General features: G+C 38.0%; 1 protein-coding gene across 3 annotated transcripts in view; it reads left to right on the top strand.

Moving 5' to 3' along the window:
- CTNNA2 (catenin alpha 2) overlaps positions 1-12,618 on the top strand; it is a 520,748-nt gene that overhangs the window by 21,364 nt on the left and 486,766 nt on the right. Inside the window, exon 1 of one of the 3 annotated variants that reach the window (XM_087962699.1) lies at positions 1,196-1,639. The exons of the other annotated variants lie outside the window; for them this stretch is intronic. The gene's annotated coding sequence lies outside the window, so the exon portion shown is untranslated. Of the gene's footprint in view, positions 1-1,195; positions 1,640-12,618 lie in introns of those variants that run through there. 3 annotated transcript variants of the gene reach the window in all.

The raw sequence follows: 12,618 nt of genomic DNA on the forward strand, positions 1-12,618 counted from the left end.
AGGTGCCTGGGGCAGACCAGTTTAACATCTCCTTCTCCCTCTTTTTAATGTATTGAAATAGTTACTCATTTAATTTGTAACTCAAGGCAGCAAATATGGTTAATACTCCTTCCTCCTCCTATTTCCCCCACAATGGCAATCCTGTGAGGTGGGTTGGACTGAGAGAGGGAGGAAGTGACTGGCCCAAAGTGGTGGCTTTCATGCCTCAGGCAGGACTAGAACTCAGGATCTCCTGGTGATTAGTTTATTCAGCTGGCTTTTCATGGCTAAGGGGGGACTTGAACTTACAGTCTCCTGCTTTCTAGACTGGGCTAGCCTTAACCACCAGAACAATATTGGTTATAAATTCTTGGTTTGTGGTTGAGTGGTAGGCTTGGAGAGATATGTAACACTGGATTATAATAGTTGTGTGTTGGTGGTTTCCCAGGATTTGCTTCTCTCCTTACAATCAATATATGACTTTAAACAGGGCACAAAATGGTCAATAAAGGACTGTGTCTTATATAGCTTATCAGAGGAGTGATTATTTATTCTTTTTTTTATAACAAATTTTATTGATTTTCAAAAACAAACACAAACAAACCAAACATAAAACATAAAAACATAAAACATCTTTTTTGAAAGCAGCTTGATCCCGGGTTACATCTCTTCGTACAGACACAAATTCAAGTTCATACTCATTTTATATGCCATTCCATATCTTATTGCCATTCTACATTTTCTATATAGCTTCTCCCCTCTTTTAACTTTCTTAGTTTTATTTTATTTATCTCATCTCATTTCAGATCATTATGCTTATATTCTTTGTCTGTCCTGTTTCCAGCTGTCTATTATCTTTTCTCTTTAAACAAAATTTCTCTGATTGGAGTATGACGCCTTCATCTCTTTCCCCTAAATTTATAACACTTAGTATAGTACATAACTTCCATTTGGATTCTGCTTAGTACATTCTAAGGTTACGCACTATATTTTAAAAAGAAAAAATATATAAATATATAATATAATTAAAACAACAATCCATACCAATTCAAATCTATCATTAATATTAATATTCATTTAAATCTTAAACATTTTACACATTACTTTTCAATTAAATATCATACTTCTATGGGAACACTTATAAGGAGTGATTATTTATTCTCTTCATAGCTGGAGGTGTCCACATAATGTTTCCTGGGGTTTGCAGAGGATGTGCGCAGAACAAAAAGGGCAGAAGGCAAGAAGATATCCTTCTTATCTGCAGCGTTAGAAGTCTGCCTTGAGAAATGCAGAAGGCGACTTGCAGGCAATCTCTTCAGAAGAGAAGTAAACACAGAGATGAGAAAAGATTCAGAAGAGAAGTAAACCTAAGAGACCAAATATATATATATGAGGAAACAAACCACGGCATGCTTAAGGCTACAAAAAGATAACTATCTAGTAATAGTTTAGCTTCTTGTGGGAATTATGTCATTCAGCCGTGGTTCAGAAATGTTTACTGAATTTTCACTAACTCTGCCATTGTTGGAAAAAGATTGACAGGCTGAAAATGAAAGAAGAATGTCTATTCAAACCAATATTTTGCTGCCCTTGCTGTAGAATTTTAGAGCATTTGTGGAAGCGGAGCCCTTCCGCGCACGTCTCTATGAAAGCAGTAAAGGTAAGGGAAGCATCTCCTGAATTCACTCTCCCATCCTTTGAGTATGCAATATTTGCATATAACTCTTTGGCAGTCTAATCATATTAAAATTGTCACTGCCTTGTCTGCTGGGTATTCATCATTTTGGAAAGCCCTCATCTGTTCTTTTGTTACATTCATGCTACAGGACCTAGATATAATTCAAGAATTGGATATGCTAACCAGCCTAACGTGGCCATGAATCTTCTTCCTTTTGAGGGATGAATCCAGTTAGTTGATTCGAAACGTTCCTGATCTCCTACCTGAAATTATCCTAAATTCTCTTTTCAGCGGTTCCATATTATGATGTGAAAGTTCTCCCACACTCCCATTTCTGTAAAATAAAGCCTCCTTTAAATTGTAGCGATAGAAGAGAATATTTATAGCTCAGGGTTGAGTTGCATGGACCTTGGTGCTCTCTGAGCTTGGCGGCTTTCTTGCAGACATTTGATGACCCAATTGGATAACATCAGTGCTGGAAGGGAGCGGGATGGGCTCTCTCAGGGGTGGGATCTGACCGGTGTAACTACCGGTTTGGTGATTGTACGTTTTGCGCGTGTGTGTATATCGTCGTCAGCTAGCTGCCTGGACAGCTGAGCAGCACTGCGCAGCGGTGCACAGCAGTTAAAAAAGCACCTTTCCCCCCTGCTTTTTCAACTGCAGCTGTGTCACGCAAAGCAGCTGCGGTTGAAAAAGCAGGAAATAAAGGTCAGGTAAGAGCCCGGGTGGGCTGGTGGACCAAAGGACTTCCTGTTGGGTGCTGTGTCGGTGCGGAGCTGAGGAGCGGATCGCCGCTCTGAAAAATTCTGATTTTTGCTAGTTGGTGGCTTTTTGGAGCGTGTCGGACCCTGGAGGGGTAGGCAAAAGAAAGGGGAAGACACAGAGGTCTTGGGGAGGTGCCGCGATCCTGGAGACTGGAGACCCCCTGAAAACCAACAGCAGAAGAGGGAGATCGTGACAACCGTGATGTTCGGAACCAGAGATGCAGCAGCCCAGCCGATTAAAAGAAGTGAAAAGAGGGAAACAGCAGGCTGAGTACTGGAAAGGTGTATTTAAAGAAGATTTTCAGAATATTGGTGTATACTGTAAAGGAAGCTCCGAACTGAGTGATGTGGTGAAGTGGCAGAGTTTTTGACAGGGGTGCTGACTGAAACAACGGCAGAGATTTATGCTGACTAATGGAATTGGGAAACCTGAGGAGACGAAGGGTGAGATAACAGCATTTGCTTTGCGAGTGGAGGAGTGAATTGTAGAACCTTATTGTCCGTTTATTTGAGAAGTGAGGAAAGAAAGAAAAAGAAGTGAAAGTGATTAAGTGGTATAGGAAAACGAAAGGACAATTAAGAGTGTAAAACTTGGGAACGAACTTTTGACACATTGAAAGATCGGAAGAAAGGACTGGGGAAAAGAAACTTTAATTTGATAAATATTAATAGACAATCCTGACAACAAAATAAGAAAGATTTATTTAAGGTTCATAAGTGAAACTGTGACTGTGACTGTGCGGGAATAAAAGAACAAAAGAGCAACAAGAAAATACACAAATGGAGAAAGTGACTGTGCAACTTGGAATGAGGACATTTTGAATTAAGAGCTGTTGTAAGACAATTAACCAAAAAAAAATCTCTGGATCTGATTTAATAGATATTGGTAAGATACAAACCTATTTAAGTGATGTTGGTAGAAAACTAATTTGATAGAGGTAAATATATTAGAAATTTGTATACAGAATATTGCTTAATACTGATTGAACTTTTTGGATTAATTGAATAATTGTTGGAAAGTGATTCTATAAGCATATGAATTAGATGGTCAAAAAATAATTATATAGTACCGTGTTTCTCCAACAATATGACCTCCCCTAATAGGAAGACCCAGCATGTTTTCTAGGCATAAAATGAAATTAAGCCCCTCCCCCCAAATTTAGGCCTATTTTAAAACATGCAAAATGGGGGGAAGGGCGGGGGGACTTGCCGTTAGGAGCGCCCCACGGGCAGCAATTCCTCGCCACCAGCTGCTCCTAATGGGCGATCATGGCAGAGCACGGAGAGCTCCCTACTCCTGCCAAGCACCTTTGCGGCAGACCCAAGACCTTCAGCGCCCGCTGCTGTTGATTTCCCTTCTGCCCATGCCGCTGCCGCGTTTGGAGCTGCCACTTCCACGTTTGGAGCACCACTGCTGTTTGGAGCTGCCGCTTCTGCGTTTGGAGCACTGCCGCTGTTTGGAGCGCCACTGCCATTTGGAGCGCCACCGCCACTCCAAACAAGGCGGCAGCTCCAAACGCAGAAGTGGCAGCTAGTGGTCCTTTACATACAGTGCAACTCCATCTCCTCTTTTATGGAGTCTGTTTTTTTTGAATAGTTTGTATCCTTCTACCAGTATATTCCAGTCATGGGTTTCATCCCACCAAATATCTGTTATTCCAACTATATCATATTTACCTTCATGTATTTGTAGTTCGAGTTCACCCTGCTTGTTCCCCAGACTTTGTGCATTTGTATATAGGCACTTGAGATCTTTATGTCTGACACTGTGTTTCCTGTCTACATAACCTGTGTTGTGCCTGCCTGCCCCTACTTTCTTGCCACCTGTTTGATTAGTGCACATGGTATGGCACTCACTATTAAATGCTTGGTTTTGGTTGGCATCAAGGTTGATAGTCTTACCTGTACAAACCTCTATTTTGCATGCACTGGTATCCTTACTAGTTTTAGGTTGCTGGGGACAGAGATGTTCTGAATCCATTAATTCTCTGTCCCCGCTGTTCAGTTTAAATGTTTATCCAGGAAATCTGTGAATTTAATTTCAGGTAACTCAGTCCCTTTTTTTGATGGATGCAAACCATCTCTTTTGTACAGTTTTTCATTGGACCAGCTGCAGACATCATGACTAATAAAACTTCCCTTTTACACCACTCCTTTAGCCACACATTAAACTCGGCTACATGCTGCCCTTTCCCTTTTTGTTCCTTGTATACTGGTAGAACCTCTGAAAAGATAAGCCTGCAGTCCATATTATTAAATTCATACCCCAAGCTCTGGAAGTCTTTCTGAACAGAAGTCTTCTTTCTGGGTATGATAGACTCAAAAATAGAAAAAAAATCAATATTTAATCTTGCACATTATAACCGCAGCCAGAATAAGTTATGCTCAAAATTGGAAACTTGTCTATTGTCCCTTCTGAGGAGATGGTCATTAAAAAAATTCACGCGTGTGCAGAGATGGACAGCCTAACCAAATTACTAAAAAACAACAAAGATAGTGAATACTATAAAGTTTGGAACTGTTGGTATGAATGGTTAAAGAAAAAGTAACATTTGATAACTGAATAAGGTATGAAATTATGAAGGACATGGGTTTAATTATAAAGTGTTCTGTGAAATTAAACATTAAAAGAACGAGGAAGGTACTGTAACAAGGTAGTTCACATCAATGTTATGGGGTAAAAGAAAAAAAAGAAAAGAAAAATGTAACCAATGCTCAATACCTGCTGCAAAATGTATATATGTATATATATTTGTTTTCTTAAACGTTGCTACAACTTTAAAAGCACAACTATAATGACGTGGGAAAATACCCGAACAAAGCTGAATACCATACATATATATATATATATGTATTTGTTTATATGTTTGTTTGTTTCTTTTTAAATGTTTTAAATATATGAAACTTAAATAAACTTTATTTTAAAACTCTAAAAAAATAAAAAAAAATAAAAAAGCACCTTTTTTCCTGCTTTTTCAACCGCAGCTGTGTCACTCAAAGCAGCTGCGGTTGAAAAAGCAGGAAATAAAGGTCAGGTAAGAGCCCGGGTGGGCTGGTGGGCCAAAAGAGCAGCAGATATAGTATCGGTTCTATGTATGCTCTCTGTTTGCTGCTCTTCAGAGCAAGCGGTTCTCCAGAGGTGGACGGAACCAGTAGAATCCCATCCCTGGGCTCTCTGTTTATATATTAGTGGCTTGCCATGTCAGTGTGGGTGGGAGAGTTGTTTTCTTCTTGGTAGTTCTTGATTAGGCTGTTGTTTAATGTTGGGTTGGTTGTCTGAGTTGGTAATTCCTTGATTGGGGTATTGTTTACCGCTGGTCTAGCATTAACCTTAGTTTTGATCTCTGCTTATCTGGGTGTTGATTGCAGGCTAGGAGAGTGTGTTTAAGTCTTCTCGTTTCCTTTTTCTCTTTTGAATTGTATGTAGATGTCATTTTAATTCTTTTAAATTGAGTTTGGCTCATGGACACATCCATTGGGTTTTCTTGGCAACACTAAGAAAGGAATTTGTCACTGCTTTTCTCTTTTCACAATTTTGCAATCTAGTCTATAGCCCTGGGATTTCCTGTTGGCTTTCCATCCAGTATTAACTAGGTCCAATTCTCCTTTCCTTTCCCTTTTTTTTTTTTTGAGATTCACCAAGGTCAGAAGGACTCTCCTGCTTCACTTGCCATTGATAAAATTCTCTGAAATTTAGTTTCATGAATTCTGCAGAAAAGCAAACTTTCCAATGATTTTAACGTCAGCATTTATAGCAACGAGAATGGAGTTAAATGCGATATCCGAGTGATAGTATCATAAAATCCTACGGTGGAAAGGTACCTTGGAGGTCTTCCAATTCAACCTCCTGCCCAAGACTCAAATGGTTGTCCAGTCTTTTCTTGAAAACTCCAGTGTTGGAGCACCCACAATTCTGGGAGGCAAGGTTGCTCCACTGATTAATTGTTCTCCTTAGTTTTAGGTTGGATCTGATGAAATTCCATCTATTTCTCTTGTCCTACCTTCAGGTGCTTTGGAGAATATTTGCCATAAAGTTTTGATTTTTTAAAAATAATTATTACTTCTACTTCAAAAATATATTGATTGGATAGATCTTGCAAAAAGAGTGGGGCCACCATGTGGTTTGTTTTTTATAGAAATGACTTCATTTAAATATTGTTTGTTGTTCCACACATTCATGTTTTGGACCTCAATCCTGAATCTGTATGACATATGTTAAGACATTTTAAACTTGTCTGAATATATTATGTATCTAAATATTTATTTATATTTTATTCAATTTGCAAGCATGCTGTCCCACGCTAACCATTTCTGGGTAGCTCTCAATAATAAAACAATACAGAAAACAATAAAATGCAGGCAATTTGCCAAAACATTATTAAAAAAATATATGCACATCTTTAGTATATTTGAATTCTCATAATTGCATACTCAAATTGTTTAACGTAATTAGACTTTCATTATTTGGAGCCCCAGAGATAAGGAAATAGAAATTCTTTTTGCAGTGATTCCTATTATAATCCTACTTTTATATCTAATATATAAATATTAATATAATATATATTTAATCTCCAAGAGCTACTATAATCAGTGTATGCATTTTATGCATTAACAAATACTATAGAAATTATTTTAGGCGAGGGGAAGTGTTAAAGCTATGGGCTCTTATCATTAATAGCATAATATGTGAATATTTTAAGTGTGGTATCTGGATTCTTCATGCCCTTATTTATGATGGTCAAAAGGCTGATATTTCAGCATAGGGAAGATAAATGTGTGCCCTCTTTTGCTGAATGGATAGAAGTCTTGATTGTACTTGACACCAATGAGTGGGTTGCTTATAGATGGAAGCTTTTTATGGACAGGTACAATCAAATATGGGACGACTTACTTGTATAGAATACAGTAAGTTAAAATACTGTCATGTAAATGTATTAGAAATATATATGCTTCGGACTTCCGGTTTGTCGGCTTCGCGGAGTGATAGGGATTCGCGAAGCTGCGCGATCCCTGCCGCGCTAGCCGTTTTGGGGCTCCGATCCGGACGGAGTCGGAGCTAGGCTGCCCTGCAGGGGCAGCTGAAGGTAGGGGGATCCGGAGAGGGGTTTGTGGGTGTTGCAGACCCCTCCCCGGCCGGCAGAACCCCCTTTTCCCAGGACGGTGCAGCGGCGGTCCGTAATGGCCGCCACAAAGAAGCTGGCAGCCGGGTAAGAATGCTCAGGAGGAAGTGGAGAAAGTGTTCGATAGGAGAAAGTTTTTCTTGGTTCCTAGGACTCTAAGACATATTTAACAAAATTCCTGAAAAGTATGACTTTCTGAATGATACCTGCGAGAAGAGGAAAAAAGCGGCAGTTTGATGGTGCTGAAGGGAAAGCTTACCCTCTTATTCCTACGGAATAAAAAGTGAATATTAAGAAACCTATTTTTTTAGGTGAAAACTGGCTTTGAGCGATGAGTGGGAAAAGAGAGGACTAAAAAAAAAAAATATTTGTATGCTAAGACTTTGTTGGAGGAGATGCCTTAAGGATTGAAAGACTAAAATATATTGCAATAAGATTTTAAGAAACAGATTTGGACTTTCTTTTTCTCTGATTGATACTACCCTAGGAGGAGAAAGTGAGAACTCTGCCTTGGTTTGGACTGATTGATAACTTTGGGACTGTTTTATTTTTTATTTGGAATATTCTGGTTGTTGTAAGAAGAAAGAAGGGGAAAAGAAAAGAAAAGATTTATAATGGCTCTTTCTATTGAGGAACTGAGAAAAGATTATGAACAAGCAAAAAAAATGGTAAAGCTGGTTTGAAAGAAGCCTTCCTTTTTTTAGAAATGGCGCTTATTAACTATCAACAAACATTACAACAGATGAAGACAGCAGAAGAAGAAGAAGGAGAGGAAGCCATCTTTAATAAATCTCAGAAGGAAGAGGGAAAGGAAGAGAAATAAAGGACTTAAGATTTAAAAAACATTTAAGAAAGGGAAAAATAAGGTGCAAAATCAATATAAGGATAGTAAACAAAAGGGAAAAGGAATACGACAGAGAAGGGAAGCCAGTAAGGCAGAGGCTAGAAGAAGGGGGGGGTAGAAAGGTTTGTTGGGAGAAGAAAGAAAGGGAAAAGGTGGAGAAAAGCTACAAAGTTTTGAAATTAAATGGGAAAAAATGAATTTTTTTTAGGGATAAAGGATAAAGTATAATTTCTTCAAAGAGATTTTGCAAGGTACATAAGATGATATTGTAGTATTGTATTAGAAATAGAAAACTTAAATGGCTTAAGAGTTGATAAGAGATTAAAATGTTGAAATGTTAATAATGATTGGTTTTAAAATTTAATAATATGAGGGAGGTTTAGAATATTGAGTTTTAATTAAAGAGTTTAATAAGATTATGGTATTGATGTTATTATAAAATTTTTATTATAGTATTTGTTTTTAATATTTAGATCTATTGTTTAACTATGTATTTAATTATTCTGGATGTATTATTCAGATAGAATGTACCAAGCAAAATCGGATTGGGTATTGGGTGGTATTTTAAAGATTAACTTGATTAATTTAGTGGGGAGATAGAAAGGCATCATACTCTGATTAGTGATTTTAGGAGAAATTTCTTTTTTTTATAAGGAATGAGACAAAGGTACAATAAAGAATGGACAAAATATACAAATATAATGACTCAAATTAAGATGATTAATTAAGATAGAATTAAGAAGAGTGAAATATGTGGAGAAGTTAATATAGAAGACTTAGAATGGTAAATAAAATAAGTAATGATATGTAAGATGAGCATGAATACAGTTGAAGTCCATGAAGAGAGAGATACCTGGGTCCAAGTTACTTTCCAAAAAGATTTTTTTATGTTTTGTGTGTTGTGTATATATGTTTTCTTTTTTGGGGGAGAATTAATAAAACCTTGCAGAAATATAGAATGAGAATAATGGTAATTAAGTCAGAAAGAAATAGATGAAATAATAATAATAAAATTGAATAAGAGTAAAGAGAAATAAAGAGAAATTGGATAAGAGGTTTTTGTATGTTTATATGGAAATGGTTTAAAACAGAATTATAGTTCATCTGACTTGTTAAATTTATAATGGAAAAAGGTTTAAATATGTAATGGATAATGATGACTTGTGTGTTTTGAAAATTAATAAAACTTGTTTAAAAAAAAAAAGAAATATATATGCTTCATAGAATTATAATGATGATATATGTTTCCTTTGTCATCTTTTTTCACTTTTCTGTTATAAGACTTTAAATTAATGTTTTTCTGTTTGATGATGTATTATTCTTGTGTTTTTGTTTATTAATTAAAAAGCAATAAAATAATTGCAATATAGATAGTCCTTGACTTATAACAGTCCATTTAGTGACAATGGCACGGAAAAAGTGACTTATGACCATTTTTCACACTTATGGCCATTGCAGCACCCCCCAAGATCTTGTGATCAGAATTCAGATGCTTGGCAACTCACTCATATTTGTGACATTTGCTGTGTCCCAGAGTCATGTGGTCACCTTTGCGATTTGTGGTATCGAATAGAAAAACAGAGTTGGGAGGGACCTTGGAGGTCTTCTAGTCCAACCCCCTGCCTAGGCAGGAAACCCTACACCACTTCGGACAAATGGTTATCCAGTCTCTTGTTAAAAACTTCCAATGTTGGAGCATTTACAACTTCTGGAGGCCAGTTGTTCCACTGCTTAATTGTTCTAATTGTCAGGTAATTTCTCCTTAGTTGCTTCTCTGCTTGGTCAGTTTCTATCCTTATTGCTTCTTCCCCTGCCTTCTGGTGCTTTGGATGATAGCTTGACTCCCTCCTCTTCTTTTGGGGCAGCCCCTGAGATATTGGAAGACTGCTATCCTGTCTCCCCTGGTCCTTCTCTTCGTCAAACTAGACTTGCCCCGTTCCAGCAACCGTTCATCGTTCATCGCATGTTTTAGCCTCCAGCCTCCTAATCCTCTTTGTGGCTCTTCTCTGCACTCTTTCTAGAGTCTCAACAACTTTTTTACATCCTGGTGACCAAAACTGCGTGCAGGATTCCAAGTGTGACTTTCTGACAAGCAAAGTCAATGGGGAACACAGATTCATTTAACAACCGTGTTACTAACTTAACTGCAGCGATTCACTTAACAACTGTGGCAAGAAAGGTCATAAAACGGGGCCAAATTCACTTAAATGCTTCACTTAGCAACATAAATGTTGGGCTCATTCATGGTCATAAGTCAAGGGCTACCTGTATCTAATATTTATTATTTGCTTATTTATTCTATTTCTACAGCCACCCATCTCAATCCAACTGACTCTGGGCCATGAGCAATATCTCAATAATTAAAACCATAAAAACTGTTATAAATTATACATACATGACACCAAGAATTATCATAATAATTACATAAAGTTAGCAGGAATCAATGTGCAAGTTAGTATCAAAATTGTATGATTGATACCATATATTATATATGTGTCTTCCATTAAATCAAATAGTAGTAATTAGATTATATTTCAGACCTACTCATGAACTGCAACACGGTGTGCATTAACCTAATTGTGCAGGAGTGAAAATAATTTTTGTGGGTATTTGTTGTATAATACAGTATCTTAAATAGTTTACATAATGCATGTGAAAGAAGGAATACAATTTTACTCTGTTAAAACACCATTTTTTCTGTTAATTGATTTTAGTAATTAGCAGTTGAGATAATAATGTACTATGCCTCTGCAAAGATGAATGAGTATTTTTAAGAATGTGTGCACTTAGCTATAATTGGTCTTTTTAATGGATTTGAATATAAATCTGTGAAGAACATTTGCAAAAATGGAAGAACAGTTTATGGAAGACTGTGGCAACTCATTTGGTATCTTCCCATAGAAGAGCCGTGATCAGAGGTGGCATTCAGCCGGTTTGGACCAGTTCTGGAGAACCAGCAGCAGAAATGTTGAGTAGTTGGGAGAACCGGCCAATCCCACCTCTGACTGGACCCGCCAACCCCATCTCTTCTCTGCCTCCCATTGAGTCCCAGCTGATCGTCTGGGTCTCCTTTGGTTGCCCTGCACAGGAGAACGGAGCTGGAAAGCAGGTTATGGGGTGGGGAGGGAAGGGGGATTTTGCAGTATCCTTCTCCTGCCATGCCCACCAAGCCATGCCCACAGAAACGGTAGTAAAAATTTTTGAATCTCACCACTGGCCATGATGGCACAGTGGTTAGAATGTAGTATTACAGGCTAACTCACTGCCCATTGCCAGGCGTTCGATCCTGACTGGTTCAAGGTTGACACAGCCTTCCGTTCTTCCGAGGTCATAAAATGAGGACTCAGATTGTTGGGGGCAAAAGGCTGACTCTGTAAACCGCTTAGAGAGGGTTATAAAAACACTGTGAAGCGGTATTTAAGTCTAACTGCTATTGCTATTGCTATATCGATGATGGTATTGCCTTTTAGGTATTGCGTGCTTTAGGACTGTTGTGAACAGGTGTGAGAGTGGTACCAGTACGGATTCCCAACTTGCTTGCACATATAGTTGAAACATATGCTTTAGCGTGGAAACAGATGCTATTAATTGAAATGATTTAACTACATATATATTTAAACATTACTGGTATTCTAGCTATACACACAGACCAAACACCAAATAGAAAAGGCCAATCCAGCAGCTCTCATCCATCTTATCTCTCTACAACTTTGAAATAGAAACGTCACAAAACAATTAAAGTATTTATTGATATCCCACCTTTATTTTTTATTTTTTATAAATATGCTCAATATTCCTTCCTCCTCCTGTTTTCCCCACAACAGCCACCCTGTGAAGTGAGCTGGGTTGAGAGAGTGGGGCTGGCCCAAAGTCACCCAATTGGCTTTCATGGCTAAGGCAGGACTGGAATTCAGCATCTCCTGGTGATTGACTCAAATTCACCCAGCCAGGTTTTATGTCTAAGGCAGGACTAGAACTCACTGTCTCCTGGTGATTGACCCCAAATTACCCTGCTGGAACTAGAACTCACCATCTCCTGATTTCTAGCTTAGAGCCTTAACCAAACAAATAGACCAAAGAAAATGAGGGGTCCTTGGTGGTCTCTGAGCTTGCTTGTTTTCTTGCAGATATTTCATTACCCAACTAGGTAACATCATCAGTGTTAGTAAGGAATGCACTTTGCTGTCAATTTCTATTCTGGTGTCTTGCCCTGTCGGTGTGGGTAGTCATAAG

This window comes from Notechis scutatus, chromosome 4 (assembly GCF_049901735.1).
Source record: "Notechis scutatus isolate UNSWTSFEM ecotype Mainland chromosome 4, rNotScu1.2, whole genome shotgun sequence".
NCBI classification, from domain to species: domain Eukaryota; kingdom Metazoa; phylum Chordata; class Lepidosauria; order Squamata; family Elapidae; genus Notechis; species Notechis scutatus.